The sequence below is a fragment of the Mesoplodon bidens genome (assembly GCF_964165515.1).
Source record: "Mesoplodon bidens genome assembly, chromosome: 15".
Classification (NCBI taxonomy): domain Eukaryota; kingdom Metazoa; phylum Chordata; class Mammalia; order Artiodactyla; family Ziphiidae; genus Mesoplodon; species Mesoplodon bidens.
Genome location: NC_138171.1, coordinates 60407181 through 60416625, shown reverse-complemented (window position 1 = coordinate 60416625; position 9445 = coordinate 60407181). Strand labels below are relative to the sequence as shown.

The 9445-nt window shown below is 39.8% G+C and overlaps 1 pseudogene across 1 annotated transcript; it reads right to left on the bottom strand.

Moving 5' to 3' along the window:
• Positions 1 to 8304: 8304 nt before the first annotated feature.
• On the bottom strand, positions 8305 to 9188 carry LOC308628852 (small ribosomal subunit protein uS5-like; annotated as a pseudogene). Its single transcript has one exon. The product of its transcript is annotated as a small ribosomal subunit protein uS5-like (transcript).
• Positions 9189 to 9445: the final 257 nt, after the last annotated feature.

Below are 9445 nucleotides of genomic sequence, written 5' to 3'. Positions count from 1 at the left end.
CAAATGAACCTATGTTTGAAATAAAAACAGGCTCACAGACATAGAGAACAGATGGGTGGTTGCCAAGGGGAAGGGGGTGGAGGAGGATTGGATTGGGAGTTTGGGGTTAGCAGATGTAAACTGGTATACATATAATAGATGAACAACAAGGTCCTACTGTATAGCACAGGGAACTATATTCAGTATCCTGTAATAAACCATAATGAAAAAGAATTTTTTTAAAAGTGGGGAAAAAAAGAATCTACTTCTCAGAACCCATTTTGATGAGACTTTGATAGAGACCTGAGTCAAAATTAAGAATAAGAAGCACACATTTTCCAAATTACTTCGAATTGCCCAAAGATATCTGCTATTTTACTGATGGATAAATATAACCAAAAATGTGTGTGAATGTGTGTGTGTGTGTGTGTGTGTTGAGTGAGATTGAGAGATTTCTCACATAAAGTAGATACGATTGAACTGAAACTCAATCTAAATAATTTCCAAAACTTCTACAATCCAATCAATTGCCATATTCTACAAATCAAACTCAAACTGGATATTGTGTTCAGCTTCTAATGTCTTGACCATTTTCTCAAATCTAATTTAGCTATTAAGAATAAAATAAAGAAATATGCAAGTAAATTAATTAAATAAGCAAAGCTCTTGGTGACTAAGATTTCTTCCAAAGGAACATTGTAAGTTATTCCAGATGACACTCTCCAGTCTTTGTCTTATAAATATTCATTCATTCAATAATTTTTTAATGAAGCACCTACAATTAAAAGTCCGATATGGTACTCATGCCTCTTAATAACCTGGCCCCATTTAACCCCTTCTTCCCCTCTCATGAGTTCCAGGATTCAGTTGTACCAAATAACTTAATTCACCAAATACTCCAAGGCTTACTCTCACCCATATGCCCAATTTATTTTGCCTACAGGGTAAATTCTTACACACTGTTAAATTCTCAACTTTGAACTATTAAAAAGAAAATAGCTTAAGTGACTCAAATAGAGCAAAAGACTTGACTCGGCTAATATGCTTCAGGGACCATCTGAACTTGGTAACTCAAGGCAAGGTTGGAATTCTATAGGGTGAGGACAAGGGAGGGGTACATGACTTCAGGAACAGATTGGACATGTAACAGTTTTCACCTTTAACTTCTGTAAAGGTATGGTTGGAAAAGTTAGAGATTTTTCTGTTTTATCATGCCTCTTGTGCAGGAATGTTAGTGATCCCATTCTGATAACTATCCAACAGTGCATTAAAGAGATTGCAAGCCTTGAGATCTGTCAGTCAAGTTCAGGAAGAGGAGAGGTGGAAAAAATAGGGAGGAGAAAAGATTCAAGGGTCAAAGTCAAGGGGAATGCTCTGTTGTGCCTATTTTGTTTTACAGTTCTCCTCTTGGTTAAGTTTAACACATTTCATTGTTGACTAAATGGGTTAGGAGAGAAAACACGGTTACAGGGATGTATAGGACTCAGGAACAGACCAGAGTTGGTTGAAGGGGCTGTTTGTTCTTTGATCTTTAACTCCTTAATCATAGCTTGCATCATCTATTTGGACAGGGCTATACTGTTGATCTTAATTAATCATGATGGGATACACTTGATGAGGGCTATTTCTAGCAGGAGAAAAAGAAAAAAAAAAAGATCCCTAGCCCTTGGGGAAAAAAAATGCACATCAAGGACTGTAGCCCTCTTGGGACTATCCAGGAAAAAATATCCCATCCTCAGCCACCTAAAGCTGATCCATGAGTCCAAGAAGCCAAAACCATGTTGTTCATTTGACAAATGTTCTGGTTGGCTTCACAGATGGTTTGATTCAACAAAAAGATACCAGAAAGTTTTCTGGGAACGTACACAAAGCAATCATCACTGGTGACATTGCATGTGTCTCCCGTAGATGCCAGGAGGTTGTCTAATGTCGGTTGATCATGGGAAACTGCCTTCTGGAGTCCCTGCATTTCTCAAGCAAGTATGTCAACATTTGTACTGGCAATCTTGGTAGCTTGTGTGACTTGATAAATGATAACAAATATCTCACCAAAAAAATCTGCAACTAATATTGAAGTTACAGTGAAAATTCAATGTTTCCTTCCAAAGATTAGGCAAAAAAAAAGGATGTCTGCTTTCATCACTTCTATTCAATATTGCATTAGCGGTCCTAACAAGTGTAATAAAATAAAATAAAAGTTATAAAGTTTGAAAGGAAGAAGTAAAACTCTACTCACAGATGACAGGATTTTGCGTGTAAAAAACCTACAGGAGTCTACAAAAAAAAATAAATAAATTCTAGAATAAACAAGTAAATTTAGCAAGTTGTAAAAGATAAAATTAATATACAAAAATCAATTGTATCTCTGAAAACTAGCAAAGAACAATTGGGAAAAATATCATTTACAAAATCATGCAAAATATAAAATACTTATAAACTTAACAAAAGACATGCACCAAAAACTGTAAGATATTGCTAAGAAGGATTATAGAAGACTTAAAATATGGAAACTATATAATGCTCATGTGTTAAAAGACTCAATAGTACGAAGATGTCAATTGTTTCTTCATTTATTTACAGATTCAGCATAACATTTTTCAATATCCATAAAGACAGTTTGTAGAAACTGACATGATGATTCTAAATGTATATTGAAATGCAAAAGACTAAGAAGAGCTTGAACAATTTTGAATAAGAACAATTTAGAGGAAAAAAAAGTTAAAGGATATACTCTAATTGGATTCAAGATCTACCATAAATTGACAGTAAGAGGATAGACATACAGACCAATAGAATAGAATAGAAAGTCTATAAATACATATATAAACAAATGGTTTTTGACACAGGTGACAAAGCAATTCAATAAGAGTGATTTCAACAACCCCTGATATTAAACAGAACAAAAATCTTCACCACTCCCCTACCCTTATTGGTTGAGCTAGATCACAGACTTATCCTAAAAGCTAAAACAATATTCTAGAAGAAAACATAAGAGAATATCTTCATGACCTTGAAGTAAGCAATGACTTCTTAGAACACAGAAATACTAACTATAAAAGAAAAAAAACAGAACCTGATCAAAAGTTTAAATGTCTGTTTATCAAAGGGTGCTAAACATATCATAAATAGGCAAAATGTTGACTGGGATAAAATATTCATAATAAATATATGTGACAAAGAACTTACATGCTGAATACATTAAAAAGAAAAAGAAGCTCATACAACCCAATCTTTAAAATGGGTAATAGATTTAATCATATACGTCACAAAAGAAGGTATACCAAAGTTCAATCAACTCAAGAGAAAGTGTTGAACATCATTAGTTACGAGAGAAATGCAAATTAAAACAAATATGAGAACTTCTGAAAGGATGAGCATATTTATACCTTTATAGGCATATGGGTTATACAGGTATGTGAATTTGTCAAATGTGGTTGATCTGTATGATCACAAACTGTGCATTTCATTGTGTATAAATTATACTTCAAAAAAAAGACGTTGGTATATTTTTAAGAGGCATTTCAATGTTCTACAGGTCATCAACCCTCAGAAGAATCAAAATGGAATTTCTGAGCATTGGTTCACATTCTCATCTCTTATTCTAGCTGAAGGTCTAAACAATGTGGTTGGTGCTAGAATAATGAAATACAGTCCCCAACTTACAATGGTTAGACCCAGCATTTTTCAACTTTATGATGGTGCAAAAGCAATGTGCATTCAGTAGAAATCATATTTCAAATTTTGAATTTTGATCTTTTCCCCAGCTAGCAACATGTAGTCCGATTTTCTTGTGTGATGCTGGGCAGTAGCAGTGAGCCCCAGCTTCCAGTCAGCCACGAGATCTCAAGGGTAAACAACCACTACCCTTACAACCATGCTGTACCCATACAACCATTCTGGCTTCCACTTTCAGTACAGCATTCAGTAAGTTCCATGAGATATTCAACACTTTATTACAAAGTAGGCTTTGTGTTAGATGATTTTGCCCAACTGTAGGCTAATGTAAGTGTTCTGAGCATGGTTGTGGTAGGCTAGGCTAAGCTATGGTGTTCAGTAGGTTAGGTGTATTAAATGTATTTTTTTTAATTCTCTATATTAACCACTTTTATGCATACTTTCTTTTCTTTAAAATAATTTCTATAGATTTATTTATTTTTGGCTGCACTGGGTCTCCGTTGCTGCATGCGGGCTCTCTCTAGTTGCGGCGAGCAGGGGCTACTGTTGGTTGTGGTGTGCGGGCTTCTCATTGCGGTGGCTTCTCTTGTTGCAGAGCACAGGCTCTAGGCGCGCAGGCTTCAGTAGTTGTGGTGCGCGGGCTCAGTAGTTGTGACGCACGGGCTTAGTTGCTCCGTGGCATGTGGGATCCCAGGGAAGTCCCTTAAATGCATTTTTGACTTTTGAGATTTTCAATTTACAGGATGTAACCACAACATAAGTCAAGGAAGACTAAAGTCAGAAGGTCAGAATGTCATTTCTGAGATGGGACTGTAATGAAAGAGATTCCCTGTTGAAGCTGGCAGAGTCATCCTTTATTAGTCTGGGAAGAGGGCTAGAAGTTGTGCCCATCAGTGGGTACTCTTGCTGAAATATAATGAACTCTTCCCCAAATTTACAAAGGGGTTGAAGACAATTCACATACCTTGTCTGTTGTAAATATTCCTTCTGCCTTCAGATGACCTAGAAAAAACCTTTACTGAAAGTTGATGAGTCTGTTCTGGCTCTACCTCTTTGCCAAGAAATCATACAGAAGAGAAGTCAACCCATAAAAGTAAAAAAAAAAAAAAGAACAGTCTGGGGGGGGGTGCGGGTACAGATTGTAGAAGATTTAGAACTCTATTCATACCCAGGATGACTTATTTGGCTCTGAGCATGCACCATAAAAAATACAGTGTTATTTTCATACATTAGTTATAAGACAAACTTTCCCAAAATGATGCAGCTCATTAGCTAAGGATATTTCTCAGTAGATTTGTTATATTAAAAAGGCACTGTGTCTACTATGCTAATCAACTATGTTGTACTAAAACTCCACGTAGATTAATTAAATGCATTACTTGCCAAAAGGAATGTGATGTATATACAGCGTGCACACACACACACACACACACACAGAGCCTTATAATAATGGAAGGGTGTAAATTACTAAAAGTCCTCTCTCCCTGAGCCAAATGCTTTTTTAGTTCCTGCCTACATGATTTTAAACAGAACTGAATGAAACAATCCCTTCACAGCTAAGCTGAACACTTCTGCAAATAATAGCACAATGATATGCTTGTGTCTCTGGGTCTAAAAGCACTTTAGTTGTCGGCATTAGGTGGAACATTTGCTTCAGATTTTAGTTTTAACCTGGGATTGTAGAAATGAGTCTGTCACCTGCCCTCACAATTTCTCCAAGAAAAATAAATGTCCTAAGTGAAATCTTTGTGCCCACCAAACCCCCAGCCCATCCAGGGCAAATACTCGTAACTTGAGTTTAAGAATCTGTAAGAGAAAGAACTAAGGTCACTAATCATTCCCTACTCCTCCCTTCCCCTAAAAATAAGTTGATCAGGCAGCTGGATTGTCAAGAATCATGCTTTGCAGTAAAACTGCACCCCTCACTCAAGGCACACAGAGGGAAGAAGACCCCAGAGACAGGGCTGGACAGGGCAGAGACACTAGTTCCCGCATTTCTTTGTCGCATCCTTGTTGAATGACTTTGGACAAGCTAGTTAATCTCCCTGTGCCTAGTTTTCTCATTTGTAACTGAGACTGTTGTGAGGATTACATGAGTAAATTTCTGGGAAGTGCTCAGAGACCCCTAGCACAGAGGGCTAAAACATTCTTAGCTTCTGTAGTCCTGAATGCCTTAGCCTCCCCCTCTGTTCCGTAACCTACATGGTCTCTAGAAGACCTCCCAGCTGTAGCATCCCAGGACCATTTGGCCATTCACTGCATTCACCCCCCCAGGCCGCCATCCCCATTCCAAATCTCATGCCTGGAAGCTTACAGAAGTCCCCTTCTCTGAGTCAAATGTCACTCCACCTACTTCCAGGATACAGCTGGTATCACTTCCTGATTGCAGGAAGTGATGTGTTGTTGTGTTTAAGAACATAAGATTTGGGGGCTTCCCTGGTGGTGCAGTGGTTAAGAATCCGCCTGCCAATGCAGCGGACACGGGTTCGAGCCCTGGTCCAGGAAGATCCCACATGCCACGGAGCAACTAAGCCCGTGCGCCACAACTACTGAGTCTGTGCTCTAGAGCCCAGGAGCCACAACTACTGAAGCCCACGTGCTTAGAGTCCATGCTCTGCAACAAGAGAAGCCACTGCAATGAGAAGCCTGAGAAGCCTGAGTACTGCAACCAAGAGTAGCCCCTGTTCACCGCAAGTAGAGAAAGCCCGCGAGCAGCAACAAAGACTCAACGTAGCCAAAATAAATAAATAAATAAATAAATAAATAAATAAATAAATTTATATATTAAAAAAAAGAACATAAGATCTGGAACGAGACAGAACTGCTTTCGTTAATCAGCTTTGTAACTTATCAAGAGACTTTGGGAGGCATCTCAGAGCCCTAGTTTCCTCTTTGGTTAAATGGAGATAATAAGAGTTCTGGCATCAGAGTGCTATTAGAAGGATTACATTTCCTACATGTGAATGTAGAAAATATTTGGCACAGTGCATTTTAAGCATTCCCTAAATAATTTAAAAATACATAATAATAGCAGTGGTAGCACTGCCAAAAGAAATAAGTATTCATGCACTCCAGACAGAAATAAAAACATAGAAATTAAAGGAAATATAAATACCAATGCTTGAAGGGATGACAGATAGTATAATAAAGTATTGAACCCAATTCTGTCAGTCTATAACTTTGTGACCTTGGGCAAGTTTCCTGTGAGCCTCAATTTCCCTATTTGCAAAATTTATACCATGTCACATACCATAAGCGTTGGGCGCTTATCACGTAGGAGGCATGAGCTACATGGAATCTGATGTAGTTAGTCTCAAGGACGTACTTCGGTCCACTGCTGTCGGTCCCGTGCCATGTATGGCTTAGGGTTTCCATGTGGGACTAACTTCCTGGCATAAAGACATTACTGAAGGATCCACTGACATTGGTGAGCAGCAAGAGCAGGAAACACGGACATGTAAAATCAAAGAGTAAACTTTCTGGAACGTGGACAGGAGTGCAGAGGAGAAAAGGAGTTATGAACAAATCAGTCAGTCTTGCTGGCTTATCTTACCCCGTTACAAGGGTGTGTTCATGGCCCTTTCTGCTGCTCATGGTAAGTCATTCTTGAAAGTAAAATAAGCACTAATGAGTTTACATGCATAGTGTATGCAAATACTATGAGTGATGTTCCAAGAAATAGCAAATTTTGGAAGCAAAATAAGTCGTTAAATAGTCCATTTCAACGTGTAATTCTTCGTAGGGCTGTGAATCTTGCTAGGAGCTATAAACACTGCATTATTCAAATACTATCCAATAATGTGCACTTGTGTATTCCAGGGTTTGCATATTCACTTTAGGCTACAGAGGTTTGTAAGACAAAACATACTTGGATAGATATATAGAGATAGATAGAAAGACAGAAAAATAGATATGGATAGATGATAGATATAGATAGATAGATGATAGATATAGATAGATAGATATATAGATAGATATAGATATAGGATGATTCATCTTTAAGAAGGGAAGGGGCAGGCTTCCCTGCTGGCACAGTGGTTAAGAATCTGCCTGCCAGTGCAGGGGACACAGGTTCAAGCCCTGGTCTGGGAAGATCCCCACATGCCACAGAGCCACTAAGGCTGTGCACCACAACTCCTGAGCCTGCGCTCTAGAGCCCGTGAGCCACAACTACTGAAGCCTGCGCAACTAGAGCCCGTGCTCCACAACAAGAGAAGCCACTGCAGTGAAAAGCCCGCACACCGCAATGAAGAGTAGCCTCTGCTCACCGCAACTAGAGAAGGCCCACACGCAGTAACAAAGACCCAGTGCACCCAAGAATAAAAAAAAATAAAATAAATATTTTTTTTTAAAAGGGAAGGGGCACCTATGTGAAACAACATGAGCCCTAACACCCAACTTTTGGTGTTAAAACCAACCCAAGATGTGTTTGGTCTCTTCGTTAACAATTCGATCAATGACAATGCAAAAGGAAAGGCATTTTTCCATGTCTGGACCATTTTGTCATAAAAGAAAGATCAGGATATTGGATTGGGCACTGAATGTCTTGTGTTTTAAAGTTTCAACTTAAGAATGATAATTTTAAAATATTAAACATCTGAGGAATTACCTTTCCATTTTAAAAGTGATTTTTTTTTAAAACTGGCTTCATTCACTTTATTTTTCTCATAGAAAACTATGTTGTGGCTACAGCTGGAGCCTGGGTCCTCTGCATGGAAACTCTGATGTGGGTCTTTACAAGATAGTCAGTGAATTCCTGATATGGAGATTTGGTGAACACCGTCTCTTTCCAGAGATCTGGAGTGAGATAACTGTAGGTCTTGGAAATGGCATTGAAAGTGGCCTTGGCGAAGTTGCCCAGCATGGCGGTGCAGCCCCTGGCAGAGGTGTAGAGGTCATCAGTTCCAGCCATCATCAGTAGCTTCTTGGGCACAGGGGCTGAGATGATGCCAGTGCCCCTGAGGGCAGGGATGAGGCGCACCAGCACAGAGCCACAGCGGCCAGTCACCTTGCAAGGGACGGTATGGGGCTTGCCGATCTTGTTCCCCCAGGAGCCTCGCCGCACAGGGACTATGGAGAGCTTGGCCAGAATGATGGCCCCATGGATGGCAGTGGCTACCTCCTCAGGGCATTCGACACCCAAGCCAACATGTCCGTTGTAATCCCCGATGGCAACAAGCGCCTTGAACCTGGTCTGCTGGCCAGCACGGGCCTGCTTTTGCACAGGCATGATCTTCAAAACCTCGTCCTTGAGGGATGCCCCCAAGAAAACGTCAATGATCTCAGGTTCCTTGATGTGCAGAGACAAGAGACAGATCTCCTCCAGGGTCTTGATTTTCATGTCCTTGACCAGGCGGCCCAGCTTAGTGACGGGGAGTCACTCCTTGTCCTCGGCCTCGCCTCCGCGAGCTCCGTGGCTTTCAGCCCTGGCCCCGGACGCCGCTGCCAAAGCCTCCATGGAAGCCACCGCTGCCTCCCATTCCAGGGCCCCCGGGGCCTCCGGGCCCATCGGCAGCACTGGCATCATCCGCCATTTGGTATTTTTACGGAGAAGAAGAGCTAAAAGTGATTTTTATTTGAAATTTATTTTTGCTGATGATTTCTATGATGAAATGACTGTATCAGGAACTCTTACATATTACTGAAATATCTAATCTGGTCACAATATATCAGTTCCTAAAAATGCGTGATAATGCATTTTTGTTACAGAAAACCTCTAAGCCATCTCCTATAACCCTACCAGTGAAAAAAAATTATTCGCTTTTTATCATGATGGTCATCTGTTATTGTT